Genomic DNA, 14,722 nt, shown 5'->3' with positions numbered 1-14,722 from the left:
GGAGCAAAACACCAACAAAAATCTTAAATTGGGTTTCCCCACCCCCACCCCAAAATAAATAAATAAATAAAAATTGAGAGGAAAACCTCAAATTGGGATGGAAGTTCACCTTTCAGCATGACAACGACCCGAAGCACACAGCCAAAGCTACACTGGAGTGGTTCAGGAATAAAAAGATAAATGTCCTTGAGTGGCCCAGTCAGAGCCCCAACCTAAATCCAATCAAAAACCTGTGGCATCACTTCAAGATTTCTGTCCATCAATGCTCCCCACGCAACTTGACTGAGCTTAAACAGTTTTGTGTTGACAAATGGGTAAACATTTCGAAATCAAGGTGTGCAAAGTTGATGGAGACCTATCCCAAGACTCAGCTGCAATTGCTGTCAAAAGGTGCTTCCACCAAGTATTAACTCAAGGTTGTGGCAACTTATCCAACCAAGATATTCAAGTTTTGAATTTTTCATTTTCTGAAATTTGTAGAGTTCGTTTTTCATGTGGAAGTTGTGGGTTACGATGTGTAAATAAAAGGTGGAAAAAGTCCAATTAAATTCCAAGACACAAGGCAACAAAAGGTGAAAATTTTGAGAGGGTGTCGACTTGCTAAAAGCACTGTACTTACAAGCCCGACTGTGCTATTCTGATAGATGGCATTACTTAATTATTAGGTACATTCAACATACCACATCATTCATCATTGTGTTTCATACAAGTTGAAGTGATCTGTTTTGCTGAATTAAACACCATCAAAAATGGCTCGCCATTTATCAGCAAAACACTGCAAGTTAAATAAATTTCCAGTCCGAAGCTAGAGTTCATTTTTGGGGTATGGGTTATACAAACTTTTTTTTTCTGATAAATTGTATCTGTAAAGTGCAGTCCATATTATACACGAGTGATTATAGCAATTCCATTGTAAGATTACTTTTGTTTCAAGTGACATGTCTAGTTGATCTGCTGCCTTCTCCATGTTTCTCCCATTTATACATGTTTTTCTTTTCCCTTTATTACCTCTCCCACCAAAGGTGGGCAGAAGTGAAGTTTTCACCCACCTACCTGTGAACAGGATATCAGAAAAAAAAGTTAGTGGACAGGTTGGGTGTGTGACAAGGAAAAATATTCACTTTTGGTGGCAACCCGAATAAGAGAATTGTTTTTAAACAAAGCTTCAACATTGAGAGCTGGGGCCAAAGATGTTAACAGGATATCTCAAACTTGTGGAAGAGTTATGACAAAATGGAGGTAGACAAGTTGGTTCGCTGATGAAAACAAGCAAATTAGATTTTGGTTCAGGTCCAGATCGAGCCCATTGCGATTTAAAAAGTGAACTGTTCAGCCTGGTGGAGGTATGCGCTCGTTGGTTACCCCCATGTTGGTCAACCTGATGGATTAAAAAAAGCAAAACATTAAGATCACCAATGTTGATTTCAGGTGGAAATAATAGTATTTTTTACACTGCATGTGCACAAAATGCTTCTTTTTGCCTCCGCCAATGAAGTCGCCAGAAGCATTAAAGTTTTGGGGTTGTCAATCGGTGATGGGTATTCATAACTGCGACAGAACGGCTGAAGGGATTTACGGCAAACAGGATACGGAACATGTATAATGATGGAGATTGATTAAATTGGGTGGTCACAAGGTCAAAGGTCTCAAATTCTGCAACCAGGGATTGATTTTGAACAAAAACTTGATACAAGTACATCTCTATTATAATACCAAGCTTGCACACTAAAAACTTGGCTCGCCGTCACACGATCCCTATGAAACTATTATAATACCAAGCTTGCACACCAAAAACTCGGCTCGCCGTCACACGATCCCTATGAAATTGATGTGGCACTTAGCGGACATGCCGACAATGTTTGGGAAGTCTTGGCATTCCATAGTACCACTTGCATTTTGAACAAAGCGTGTGCGTGTGTGCGTATATATATATATATATATATATATATATATATATATATATATATATATATATATATATATATATATATATATATATATATATATATATATATATATATAAAATGCTGCAGATGAACAGATTAGATTTTGGCATCAAGGTTACAAGTCAGAGGCCATGTAAAAACATGATGCTCGAGAACATCTGAAGAGATTTTAATCAAACTTGGTACAAGTATTACGATGCAATAATGTGGGTGGAGGCATATCGATTGACATCGAATGTCAAAGAGTACACATCTAGTTTTGCATTGACAATATTTTTTAAAATAAATAAAATTAGATTTTTTTTCTATGCCTCCGCTGACTGTTTTCGGGTCGTCTATCCACACGTCAATCCATGCTAATTTTCTCTGTTCTCCATTTTCTCTGCAACCGCTTATCTGATTGACAATTTTCAGCATTGGTCTGACTGCTCATGAAAAATGTTTTAATGATAATTAGGATGTCAAAAAGTCATGTCGTGTGGAAACCAAGTTAGGGGGGGAGGGGGAGGGAAGAAAAGGAGAAAAAATAAAAATAAAAATAAAAATAAAAATAAACTTTGGACTTCTGTTTCTCCAAAACCACTCTGGAGAAAAAAAATAATAATAATAATTGAAAATTGGCACAAAAAAAAAAGAAGAGCTTAATTTTTTTTTTTTTTTTTTTTACTACATCTCAGCCGATTCCACAGAGATCCTAAAATGGCCGAGACAATATTGGCACCTTTTAGAAGTTGTTAGAAATATATTTTGAGCAGGTGATTCTCCTGTGGTGAACAGCAGGTGCCTGCAATAATTAAAATTTAAAAATAATTAATTAACTAATCACTTATAGGAGAGCAGTTTGAATAGAGAAAAGGAGTCGTTCTGCTGTTTTGTGTCACTATACCACACTCAGCCTGTCATCCTTCCGAGGTTGGCAAAATGAGTACCAACTTGCTGGGACGATCGAGCCATTTGAGTATCCTGCATCGAAGTGGCGACCCGCCCAGGATTATGCCCAACAGCCCAAGAGACTGCTTTAGCAGCACCGATGCTCTGTACAGAGTATGTTCCCAAAGCGCATGGATAAAAGAAAAAGCCAGAGAATGTTCTGAGAAGGTCAGACAAGATTGTAGCAAAGCATGGACAATCTCAAGGCTACAAAGTCCATCTCCAGAGAGCTTGATGTTCCTGTGTCCACCATACGCAATGCTATCAGGAAGTTTAAGGCCCATGTCACTCCATCTAAACTCCCTGGACGTGGCCGCAAGAAGAAAAAATAAATAAATAAATAAATAAATTAAAAAAAATAAAATAAACTTGATCGAAAATTGCGGTGAAGGATTGTTAAAATGGTGGAGAAAGCACCTCGATCAACTGCCAAACAGATTCAAGGCGACATTCAGACACAAGGTATTACAGCTTCAACTCGCACCATACGTCACCAACTTGATGAAAGGGGTTCTCTGGTTGGAGACCCAGGAGGACCCTACTGCTGAGACAAGCAAGCCTGACAAGTTCGCCAAAACACACCAAAATCCTTCTGGGAGAATGTCTTGAGGACAGATGAGACCAAATTAGAGCTTTTTGGTGAAGCACATCATATCTCTGTTTACAAAAAACAAAATGAAGCCTTCAAAGAAAAGAACACCTTCCCTCCAGTCAAACATGGAGGTGGTTCAGTGATGTTTTAGGGTTGCTGTGCTGCCTCTGGCACTGGGTGCCTTGAATGTGTGCATGGCATCATGACATCAAATTACCAAGGCAACCACCCACACAGGCACAATGTTTAACCCAGTGTCAGAAAGCTGGGTCTTGCAGCAGAACAATGACCCCAAACACTTCAAAAAGCACCCAGGAATGGTTCAAGCCAAAACGCTGGAATGTTCTGAAGTGGCCAGCAATGAGTCCCGATCGAAATCCCATTGAACACATGTGGGGAAATCCGAAAACAGCAGTTGGGAGAAGGCAGAACTGGGAGATTCTCAAATCTGGGAGAACTGGAGCAGTTTGCATAAGAGTGGGCCAAACTACCAGTGGAGACATGTAGGAAGCTCATTCACAGCTATCGGAAGTGCTCGACTGTAGTTTTTCTCCAAAAGGCTGCGCTACCAAACATTAAGTTGAGGGTGTCAATGCCATTTATTTTTATTTTCCAATTGAAAAGGATATATTAAGTTCTCAAATCAAAAACAAAGGTTCTGTAATAACACTGAAATGAAGAATTGTGGAGACCAAATACTTTTGTCAATGTCAACTTTTTTTGTTAGAGAAAATTGAGTTATTTGTAGGGGGGGGGAGGAGGAAGTGCAAGGGTGCCAACATTTTTTTTACATTTTTGCCCACGACAATGTTTAATAAATATATATATAAAAAAAATATATATATATATATATATATATATTTATATATATATCTCTATCTGTTTATATATATATATATATGTATATATGTATCTATATGTATATATATATATATATATATATATATATATATATATATATATATATATATATCTCCTGGTGTTGGCGCAGTGGTTAGAGCAGCGGCTTGGGATCCAAAAGGTCTTGAGTTCAAGCCCTGTTGGGCCACTGAATTAATACACTCGGGGGGTAGACTCAGCCTGTCATCCTTCCGAGGTCGGCAAAGTGAGTACCAGTGTATACCCCGGTTAAAATAGGTGTACCATATCCCTGTGTCGTAAGAGGCGACCAGGGTTGCGTCAGGAAGGGCATCCGGCGTAAAACATGTGCCAAATCACTATGCGGATCATATGGATGATCCGCTGTGGCGACCCCTTATGGGAGGAGCCGAAAGAAGATATAATGTATATGTATCAAAAAAAAAAAACAAATAACGAACTCATCCCTCACGTTTTACATCACCTACTGAGACGGAATATCATGAAGACTCAGCCGAGACACCTTTATGTACAACCTCCCTTCCCATCCCCCCCATTACAATGTAAAACACCTCTCCCTCCCATGCTCCACAGTTACAATTTACACCCCCACCCCATGATTACCATGCACCACCATGCTCCGTATGCACTCACCCTCCCCCCCCCGCCCCCACACACACTTTAAAATACCAAGTATAACAGTTTCGATAGAAACCCTGCCGAAACCTTAAAACGATAATAATGCAACACAAAATGTTCCGACAACACCCACCCCGTTCCCCTCGACGTGACGATAAATGTAAAGGGTCGATTGCATTCCCCTTAACCCCTTGAACAATTGTCCAGCATAATCCCTCCCACCTATCAGCGAAACTAACGAAAAACTGCTTCCCGGCATTTACCTCCCCGCTCCCCGGCATTTACCTCCCCGCTCCCCGGCATTTACCTCCCCGGCATTTACCTCCCCGCTCCCCCCCAAAAAAGCACATTTCCCCACGGCACTTCGCATCCAAAGTGGAGAGCAAGGTCCAAATCCGAAGCCAATCACGGGACACAACGGCCCTTTTGTTTATACACCAACATCCACTACGGAGGATTTTCGGGATCGAAAACTCGCCTTCCAGGGGCAGATTCCGACACGTTCGCGTACAATGCAACCGGCCCCACACAACACCAGTCATAGTCGACGAGAGCAGGAGATGTCGAGAACGACGCGAAGGCCTGAGGCGAGTAGGGGGGGGGAGCGAAATGGGAGGTCTGTGTGAAGCGGAAAACAGGCGGCACGAGATGAACGGGAGTTGTGACACCGAACGTTCAAAAAAAAGACTTGGAAAGCGATTATTCACGGTTTTTTCAAAACAAACTCGCCACTGGTGATGACTCCGGATACAGAGGTAGTCTGATTGGAAATGACGGCATTACAACGTCATCACAATGACGTCAGAGGAAAATTAATAAATAATTTTTTTTTTTTTTAAAAGGTACGAACCAGTCATTCTGACCAAACTAACCAGTTGTAAGAGTCGAGTCGACTAACCGAGTCAACAAACTAAAACAAGTTAACGAACGTCACCCCTTTTGTGCCCCGCCCCCTTCGTCGCCAAATAGCTCTTCCTCTTCAATTAAGTCGTCTAACCTCCGTACACATACCCGATCTCGAGAACCATCCTCCCTTTCCCCGACTTAACAGTCCTATCGCGCACATCAGTTTAAATTCATCCTTTCCTCAGTGACTTGGTCAAAGTATTAAAAACGTAAAGGCCACAAAAAGCTATGCGCGGTTGTCCACACTTCTACTCCCCCCCGCCCAACTCCCATCAACAGAGCTTCAACACGGACTCGGCCAGTAAGCGAAACGAACTAGAAATGGAGACCACGGGTCATCGCATTCAACAACTGATCACTTAAATAATGTCCCTGCACTGCCGAGACACCGTACCGCAAAAAGTAATGGCCCAACCCGACGACTCAGACCCCGATGTCACCAGATTCCTGACCGTCTCTCCTTTTTTTCACTTCCTGCCGTTATGGCGTCCCGCACAGAATTTATATACAGATCGCGCCGCAACAGCCGGATGTGACGTCGGCCGTTACTCAGCCTCTTCTTCCTCTTCATTCTCACTGCTATTTTGTAATAAATAAATATATATATATATGTATATATATATATATATATATATATATATATATATATATATATATATGTATATATATATATATATATATATATATATTGGTTGATCGTTATCTCCATATTTTATAATCATATCAAACTGTCTTTGGAAGAGAAAGTAATAAAATGTGGTTCAAAAAAATAAATAAAACGTTTATCGATTGTATAAAGATACAAATCGTGACGGCAGTGTCATAACCTCTTTGCTGGTGTGTCGTACTCGGACGTGTGACATTCCTTGAACAGAATTTATGCACGTTAAACTGTTCGACCCGTCTGCCGACACGAGTTGGTGGACGTCAAAGATCCCACGGTGTCCTTCACGAAGAGTAGGCGAGCCATCGCCGGCACCACGAACAAATTTCTTCTCGAACCTTAGTCGAACGTCAGGCCTGGCCAGCCGCTTCGTGAAAGACTTGGGCCAAGCTTTCCGACAAGCCACAGATGCGAGAATTCCCCACATGAGTGAGTGTCCAATAAGGCATCACGGAGAATCATATGACTCCGTTTCAAAACGGCTCAGTTTCAATTTTCAGAGCATGAACCTCTCAGCAGTTCCTGAAGTTCCAGCAACGACGATTGGCTGCTGAAGACTGACTGGCTCTACAGGAGCTGAAGGAACCTCATTCAATTCAATGGACATCCTGAAATGGAAGGCTGCAGGCAACTGCAACACGATCATAAATTAGGCAGGCCTTCAAAATGGGAACAATATATCCATTCCACAGTCCACACACGTACAGTGTACAGTGGGAATTTTTGACGCACCCTCCCACTGTACACTCCATGCACACACTGTACACTCCGACCCCAAAAACCCCATGCATCTGATATATATATATATATAAAGCTGTTCATGTCTGCGTGTCACAAGATGTCTATTAATTACGTACTATTGGAATGTACCTTTAAAACCTATCGACGCTTTTGACTGACCAGTGCATGCCCGTACGTGCGTGGCCGTACGTGCAAAAAAAGAAGAATAATTGTGACGTCATAGCACCGTGTCCTGTCATTGGTTTAGTAAATAAATGGCCATAACTTGGGAACCACTTGTCCGATTAATATCAAACCTTGAAAAGGCACATACTCAGGTCCTCAGCAATATGCCTGGCAAGTTTCAATGAGATTGGACCAGTGGTTGTCGAGAAACAGCGGTCACACACACACACACACACACACACACACACACACACACACACACACACACACACACACACACACACACACACACACACACACACACTCTCTGCTGGAATTATAGATAGATGAGACCCTGTTGACTTTGATGAGCCTTTAAGACCCCCAAGACGCTTTAAGACCCCAAAGACCGTTTAAACCCCTAAGATCCTTCAAACCCCTCATACCCGAAGACTCTTTGACCACTTGAAGACCCTTTAAGACCCCGAAAAACCGAAAGACCCCAAGACCCAGAAGACCCTTAATACCCCTAAGATCCATTTTACCTTTAATTTACCTTTCAACACTTTAGACACCTTTAGATCCCTTCACCCTTTTGAGTTTAGATATTTTATACCCTTGAGACCCCAAAAACATTTAGAGTTTAAACCTTCACACAACTTAAGTCCTTTTGACCACTGAGACCATAACACCATTAAGATCTTTTACACCCTTCAGACAGATGAGACAGCTTGGATGTTTGACCATAATAGAGGTTGAGATCCTTTTGACATACTTGAGAGATGAGACCCTTTTGACTCCTTCGACACTAACGACAATTGGAACGTACCCTCAAGACCTTTAGACCATCTCGAACCTTTCAAACGCACACATCTGAAGTATTTTTACAAAATACAGACCATACTTCTTTTCAGCAAGTCCTTGCTGATGACTCCACCCTCTGCCGTACCATCTGTCATCCCTCAGACCGGCGAGCAGCAGCTTCTTCGCTCACTGCAGATCTGGATAAAATCACAAACTGGTCCAACACGTGGAACATCTTTCAATCCGGACAAATCTCACACTCTCACCATGTCTCTCCTCAAGGACCGTTTGGAACCCCCCCGTTTGGAACCCCCCCGTTTGGAACTACCAAAATCACGAATCACTGCTCACCTTCACTCTTTCATCAACAGGTGAAGATATACAAATGAAACAATGACAGATATGAACATCAAGCATTGTTTGATACACCGCGTATATTTATTTCTCGACATAATCATCAATGCGGTCCACACATTCTAGCCAAGGTTCAAGTAGTTTTGTGATGACGTCACAATAGAACTGGAACCAGCGCTTCACAGCAGCCAGAATATCATCATCGGAAGAAAAATGTTCTCCATGAAGGTGTTCCTTAAGTTTGGGGAAGATATGAAAATCTGACTTTAAGTCCTTGGTGCTACCAGTCTTGCTTTACGGATGTGAGACTTGGACTCTGACCAGAGATCTGAGATGGAGACTTAACTCCTTTGGTACCAGGTCTCTTCGGAGAATCCTTGTCTACCGCTGGTCAGACTTTGTGTCCAACGAGCGGTTGCTGAGAGAGACATTTGAGATTTGTTACCTGTATAGTCCGTGAGCGTCAGCTGCGGCTGTATGGACATGTGGCTCGTTTTCCTGATGCTGATCCTGCTTACAAGATTCTCTCAGCGAGGGATCCTCGTGAGTGGAGGCCAATGGGTCGATCACGTGCCTCGTGGTTGCAGCAGGTGTATCAACATGTCAAAGAGATGGGGATGGGCCAGGCATCTGACTGGGTGATGGCCAGACAGAGGCCGCTGGAGTACCAGCAGAAAGTGGACACAGCGATGCACTGCTCCAGGCTCCCATACCTGACCTGATTGTAATATTGCACTCAACTCTCATCTCCAGTCAGTCATCCCAACTCTATGCCTGGTGTTGGCATAATGGTTAAGGTGGTGGGCTTGGGATCCTCGGGTCCTGAGTTCAAATTATGCTTGGCCATTGAATTAATACCAGGTGGGGTTAACTCAGCCTGTCATCCTTCCGAGGTCGGCAAAATGAGTACCAGCTTGCTGGGATGATTGAGTCATTCGAGTATCTTGCATCGAAGTGTCGACCCATCCAGGATTGTGCCAAGTATCCCAGCACACTGTTTCGGCAGCACTGACGCTATGTACAGAGTATGGTCTCAATGGATGGATGGATGGATGAATCCCAACTCTCATCTCCAGTCAATCATCCCAACTCTCATCTCCACTCAGTCATCAAAACTCTCATCTCCAGTCATCTCATATGCAGTCATCCATTACAACTCTCATCTACAGCACTTCATGCTTCACAGCACTGACGTTTCACTGCCCTGTCATCTTGATTAACTTAACACTGACACATCCAGTGAGAATCACGAAACCACATCCAATGGCAGGAAGAACTCATGTGTGCACTGCACTTTCTTTCCTTTGAACAACTTGACCTTTTTTGGAGAAAAATAAGAGGAGGCATTAATTTTCAACACACCCTTGTATAATCCTAACCCAATCTTTACCATTTCTCGAGTTAACTCAGGGGGTGAGGGAAGGAGGAGAGATGTGAAGAACGGTGGTGCAGGCACAGGAACCACAATGTCTATTGTGAAGAGTAGGTGAGCTATCACTGGCACCCTGGTTAAATTCAAAATTCCTAACATACCACTCTGAAGACAAAGGGAAACGACACAATATATTTCTTACCACGGTGCTGCTTTGGCAGCACTGGGCCTGCTTTTGGGGAGAAACCACAAAGAAGAAGAATATTCATGAACTGAGACAGTTCTTAATGAGCTCAACACAATAGGAGAGTTTGCCATTCAGTGGCATTTCCTGTGTGGGACTTTCTGAGACTTGGAAACTCTCTAAAAGGAAGAAACAGCTGCCAGAACGATTGTGCCATGGGTACAGATTATCTGCTGGGAAGAGGTTGGAAAGAATCTAATGGAAGAAACTTTGGAGAGGCTGCTGCAAGTAGCTTTGCTGGGAAATAGTTTTGGAATAAATCTGTAAAAATCTATCGAGCCTGCGAGTTTTAGTTGAGCAAAAGTGTTCATAAACCATGGATTTTTTCATTCAGAATTTACTTATGCTTTCCACTTAGTTTGATCATCTACTGCTGCTTGAGCTGCAATTGTAACAGTGTCTTGTAAGTCTCAAAAATATGTACATTGTTTCTGGAATACGAAACAATCTGAACATGGGAGGATTAAACAAGTTATTCAAATCTTGCAGATGACAAACTTCAACGTTTGATTTTACTTTCTGCAAGTGCCTCTTGTGCCTCTTGTTCCTCATGATATTGTTAATCCATGAGGAATGAATCCCAGAGATAAACTCTGTTGTTTTGTCCATTGTCCCGTAATATTTTTGCTAATTAATCGATAAATGTAAAAGCCACTCCTGGAACGTTTGAAAATGCAGGACGAAGCTGGTAGTTTAATTAAACAGCCTGGAAGAAAAGATACGGATACAGGACTATTTCTATAAAATGTTTCGGAAAAAAAACAGAAATGTGAAAATAAGGATGCTGACTAATGTGATGACAGCCCCTCATGACAGCAATGGAAGCACTTGCAGAAGAGACATGAAAGAAGTCTCTGCTGAGTCATTGAGTGGCCAGGTTTCGCTTTGACGTTGTTCGACACTGTAGAAAAATACAAATGAGTTTTCTGATAAAATTAAATCATAATATTCAGTTGAACCGAAACACAATCATTCCGAATTGGAGTTGGTGTTTGGAACTCCGCATCAGGTTCTAAAGAAAGTTACGGTGATAGTTCGGTGGAGCTAAACGAGCACAGGTGAATAGCGTGTCGCAAATGCCGACTTCTTCTATCACGTGCAGTACGTGCCATGCCTGCGAGTTACATCATTTGTTGGGAACACGATTGTGCCACTGATGCAGTTTCCGATGTAGGTTTGGGCAGGAATTAGTAATTTGTTCAAGGTGCCAGTGATAGCTCGCCGACTCTTCATGAAGGACACTGAGGGATATTTAACATCCACCAACTAATGCTAGCAGACGGGATGTTCAACATGCATCTGAAGTACGAATGTATGGCAATGCCAACTGCATGAGAATGCATGTACTGCAATTATTTTTTTGGAAGAAGTAGCTTTCCTTGAACTTTCCCTGTTTATTTATGGAGCCAAACATCTGGAGCTCCAGCATTTTGTATGGTCACCAGGATCAACCATCCCATTCTCACTTCGCTGGCAGGCTCAAAAGTGAAGCATGGTGGTGTGCAGTCCAGCCTCAAATCAACTTTTCATGAAAAGCTTAAACATTCATTAAAAACCTTTGTGGGTTTCTACCCTGGCTGGCAGTTTCCAGAAGTCATCAAAAAAAGGATAGATAATTTTCTGCCCTCTAACAATATTTTCAATTTCCCCTTTAAAGTATGGGAGACAGGAAGCAACGAGTGGGACAGCTCATGGGAAATGGCCTCTGGCAACTGCCAGCAATTGCCTCACAAATGAAAGTCACTGTTCTATCAGTTAAAGTTTTGTGATGAGATTCAGCAAACTCTAATATACTTGAAAGTCGGATCGAAAAGAAACACAATTATTCTTTAATTGTTGATTTTTGTAATGAGGACATGTATGGTCCGTCTTCAATGGAAGTGCTGACAGACCATCTTTCTATAACCTTAATTCCCCTTCCCTTGCAACATCCTTTCCCTACCCTCCCTGCAACCCCTCACTTTCTATTTTCTCTCATTGTCCACCTTTACTTCCATTTTTTAAAATTAATTTAGTCTTCCATGCCCCCTCCCCTTGCCTAAATTACAAATGCATTCATAATTAATGTGACTCCTTAATGGTGTGTTTGTGAAGGAAAAAATGTGTCGACGTGAATACAATTTTCATAAGCAGCTGAGCAGACTTGGACAAATTCCAAGGATTAACTTCTGCCATAATTTTTTTTTCATATGAAGCAGTCAGAATTTAAGCATTTGACTGTCGTCATTGCCAATACTGTGCATATTAATATACCATCTGTATTCTGGCAAAGATGCTGACGCATTAGCAAACGAAAAAACAATGCCAGAATCAAGACGGCCAGTCCCAACCAAAACGGAACTTGGTGAAAAGAGTCTGGCACTTTCCTCACAGGGACGCAGGTTCTCAATGCCAGTAGTTCAAGGTCCACAAAATGAAAAATAAAAACCATCAGTCATTCTTCACCAACGAGCTTGGGTGAAAAAAAATGAGTGCAGAGTCTGAAAATTAAGTCACACTGTACAATTCAGGTTTCCCAGGTTGGCCTTCCCATCTGAGCACATCACTCATGATCTGCTAGGAACTGAGGTTTAAATCCTTATAATGCTGCCTTTGCACAACGTTCTGCATATAATCGGTGTAAAAGTACTAATATCACCCAGGTATATAGAATTTGAGCTGGATGACCAACTTGATGCAATTAATAAGGCACTTTCAAAATCATGCAATCAACCCCAAAATCCTGCCTCACACCTAGCTCGAATTCACGCTGTGGAAACCAAGGCTTTTAGGATCATTGGAATGTCCCGTGATGAATCTGAGTCTTTGGGTCTCTCACTCTCTCAGGTCGGTGGTCTTTCTGTCTTCTAATGTCTCCTTTCCAGCCTTCCCCACCCCCCCCCACTCTGTCTGTGATTTTTTTCCCCCTATATTTCTGCAGGGTGCTCAAGGTCCCCCAAAAAACCCCTTGTGGTGAAACTGCCAAAATCAAGAATCACTGCTCACCTTTACTCTTTAATTCCTCTATTCTTCCCACCTCTGGAACAAAGTCCCACACTCTCTTCGATCCCACTCCTCCCTCCAGGTCTTCAAAACAGCTGTTCACCATCTCACGTCTTCCACCATCCAAAATCTTGATCTTTTCTACCCCTATTAATCCACCCCAAACCCATGTCCTTCAAATTCCCTGTTTTCCTTCCTGAAAGTCCCCATAGTTCCATCTTGTTTACCCTGTGTACCCCACCCCATCCCTCTCCCTTCCACAGATCTCCTATTGTCTCTGTTACCCACTATTTTGTGCTTCTCTCTCCCACCACTCTCATTTCCTGCTTTGTTGGATGTTTCTGTATATTAGCTCATCACGATCCTCCACATGGGATACAAAAATAAATAAATAAAATAAATGCCCAGTGCGCATGCCGAGTAATTACAGGAAGCTGAAGCGGTCATGGCGAAATAAAATGTATTATGTGTCCGGCGTAAGGATCGTTACTGGGAATGGGAATTACTGGGAATTCAGAAGCTCAGCAAGCTTCTGAAAGATCTTGGAAAAGTACCTGGAAAAATACCTCTGGACAATGAAAGACCTCTCTTCGGAGAATCCTTGGCTATCGCTGGTCGGACTTTGTGTCCAACGAGCGGTTTCTGAGAGAGACTCAAATGAGATTTGTTACCTGTATAGTCCGTGAGCGTCAGCTGGGGCTGTATGGACATGTGGCTCGTTTTCCTGACGCTGATGCTGCTTACCAGATTCTCTCAGCGAGGGAGCCTCATGGGTGCAAAAGGCCAACGAGATGACCGCATGCCTCATGGTTGCAGCAGGTTGATTGGCATCTCAAGGACATGGGTATAGGCCAGGCATCCGCCTGGGGGATGGCCAGACGGAGGCCGCTAGAGTACCGGAAAGTGGACGCAGCGACGCGCTGCTCCGGCACATGCTCCCATACCTAACCTAACGAAAGACTTGGATAACTTTCTTAGCCCGCAGAACGGGCACCTGCTCATACTGCAAACTCCCGATCAGGTGATTCAGTGGAAGTGGAGTGAAGGGAAGAGTGTTACACAATCCCCCGAAAGATCATTACCAGTGAATGTACTATGTATCTGGATTAGGTTATTCCGAATACCGATAAGGATCAATAATATATACCACATCATTGTAAATGTTGTGAAGGCATGCACTGTGGGAAGTAAAAGATAACGTAAATTAAATAAGTATTGTGGTTACTGTGGTAAAGGGCACTCGCACAGGCTGGTGCTGGGATAATGTCCAAGTGGCTGGACAAATCACTGTACCAAGCTGTGTTTAGACTAACTATACTCCCATATACTGTGTCCAAGATAACGTAAATTATTGTAGTAAGTAAAAGATAACGTAAATTAAATAAGTACTTGGAGTAAAAGTAAAACTATACTCCCATATAAAAGAGAAACAGACTTGGAGAAAGAGTTATTGTGGAGAGAGTCTGATGACACTGAGGCATTTGGACACCTCAATGCCAAGCCTTGGAGTGACCTTGTGTAAGACAATAAAAGGCAGGCAGAGAGC

The 14,722-nt window shown here is 42.4% G+C and overlaps 1 protein-coding gene across 2 annotated transcripts in view; it reads right to left on the bottom strand.

Moving 5' to 3' along the window:
* Positions 1 to 6,413, bottom strand: part of DDX6 (DEAD-box helicase 6) — a 101,434-nt gene extending 95,021 nt beyond the window's left edge. Inside the window, exons 1-2 of one of the 2 annotated variants that reach the window (XM_085873465.1) lie at positions 6,266 to 6,384; positions 5,444 to 5,547 (exon numbers count right to left, since the gene is read on the bottom strand). The gene's annotated coding sequence lies outside the window, so the exon portion shown is untranslated. Of the gene's footprint in view, positions 1 to 5,443; positions 5,548 to 6,265 lie in introns of both variants that reach the window. The other variant, XM_085873464.1, reaches the window with a different exon arrangement.
* Between the last annotated feature and the right edge of the window lie 8,309 nt (positions 6,414 to 14,722).

The sequence above is a fragment of the Eptatretus burgeri genome, chromosome 3 (genome assembly GCF_056783735.1).
Source record: "Eptatretus burgeri isolate ZD-2024b chromosome 3, Ebu_testis_v1, whole genome shotgun sequence".
Lineage (NCBI taxonomy): Eukaryota > Metazoa > Chordata > Myxini > Myxiniformes > Myxinidae > Eptatretus > Eptatretus burgeri.
This window is presented reverse-complemented; position numbering and strand designations above follow the sequence as displayed.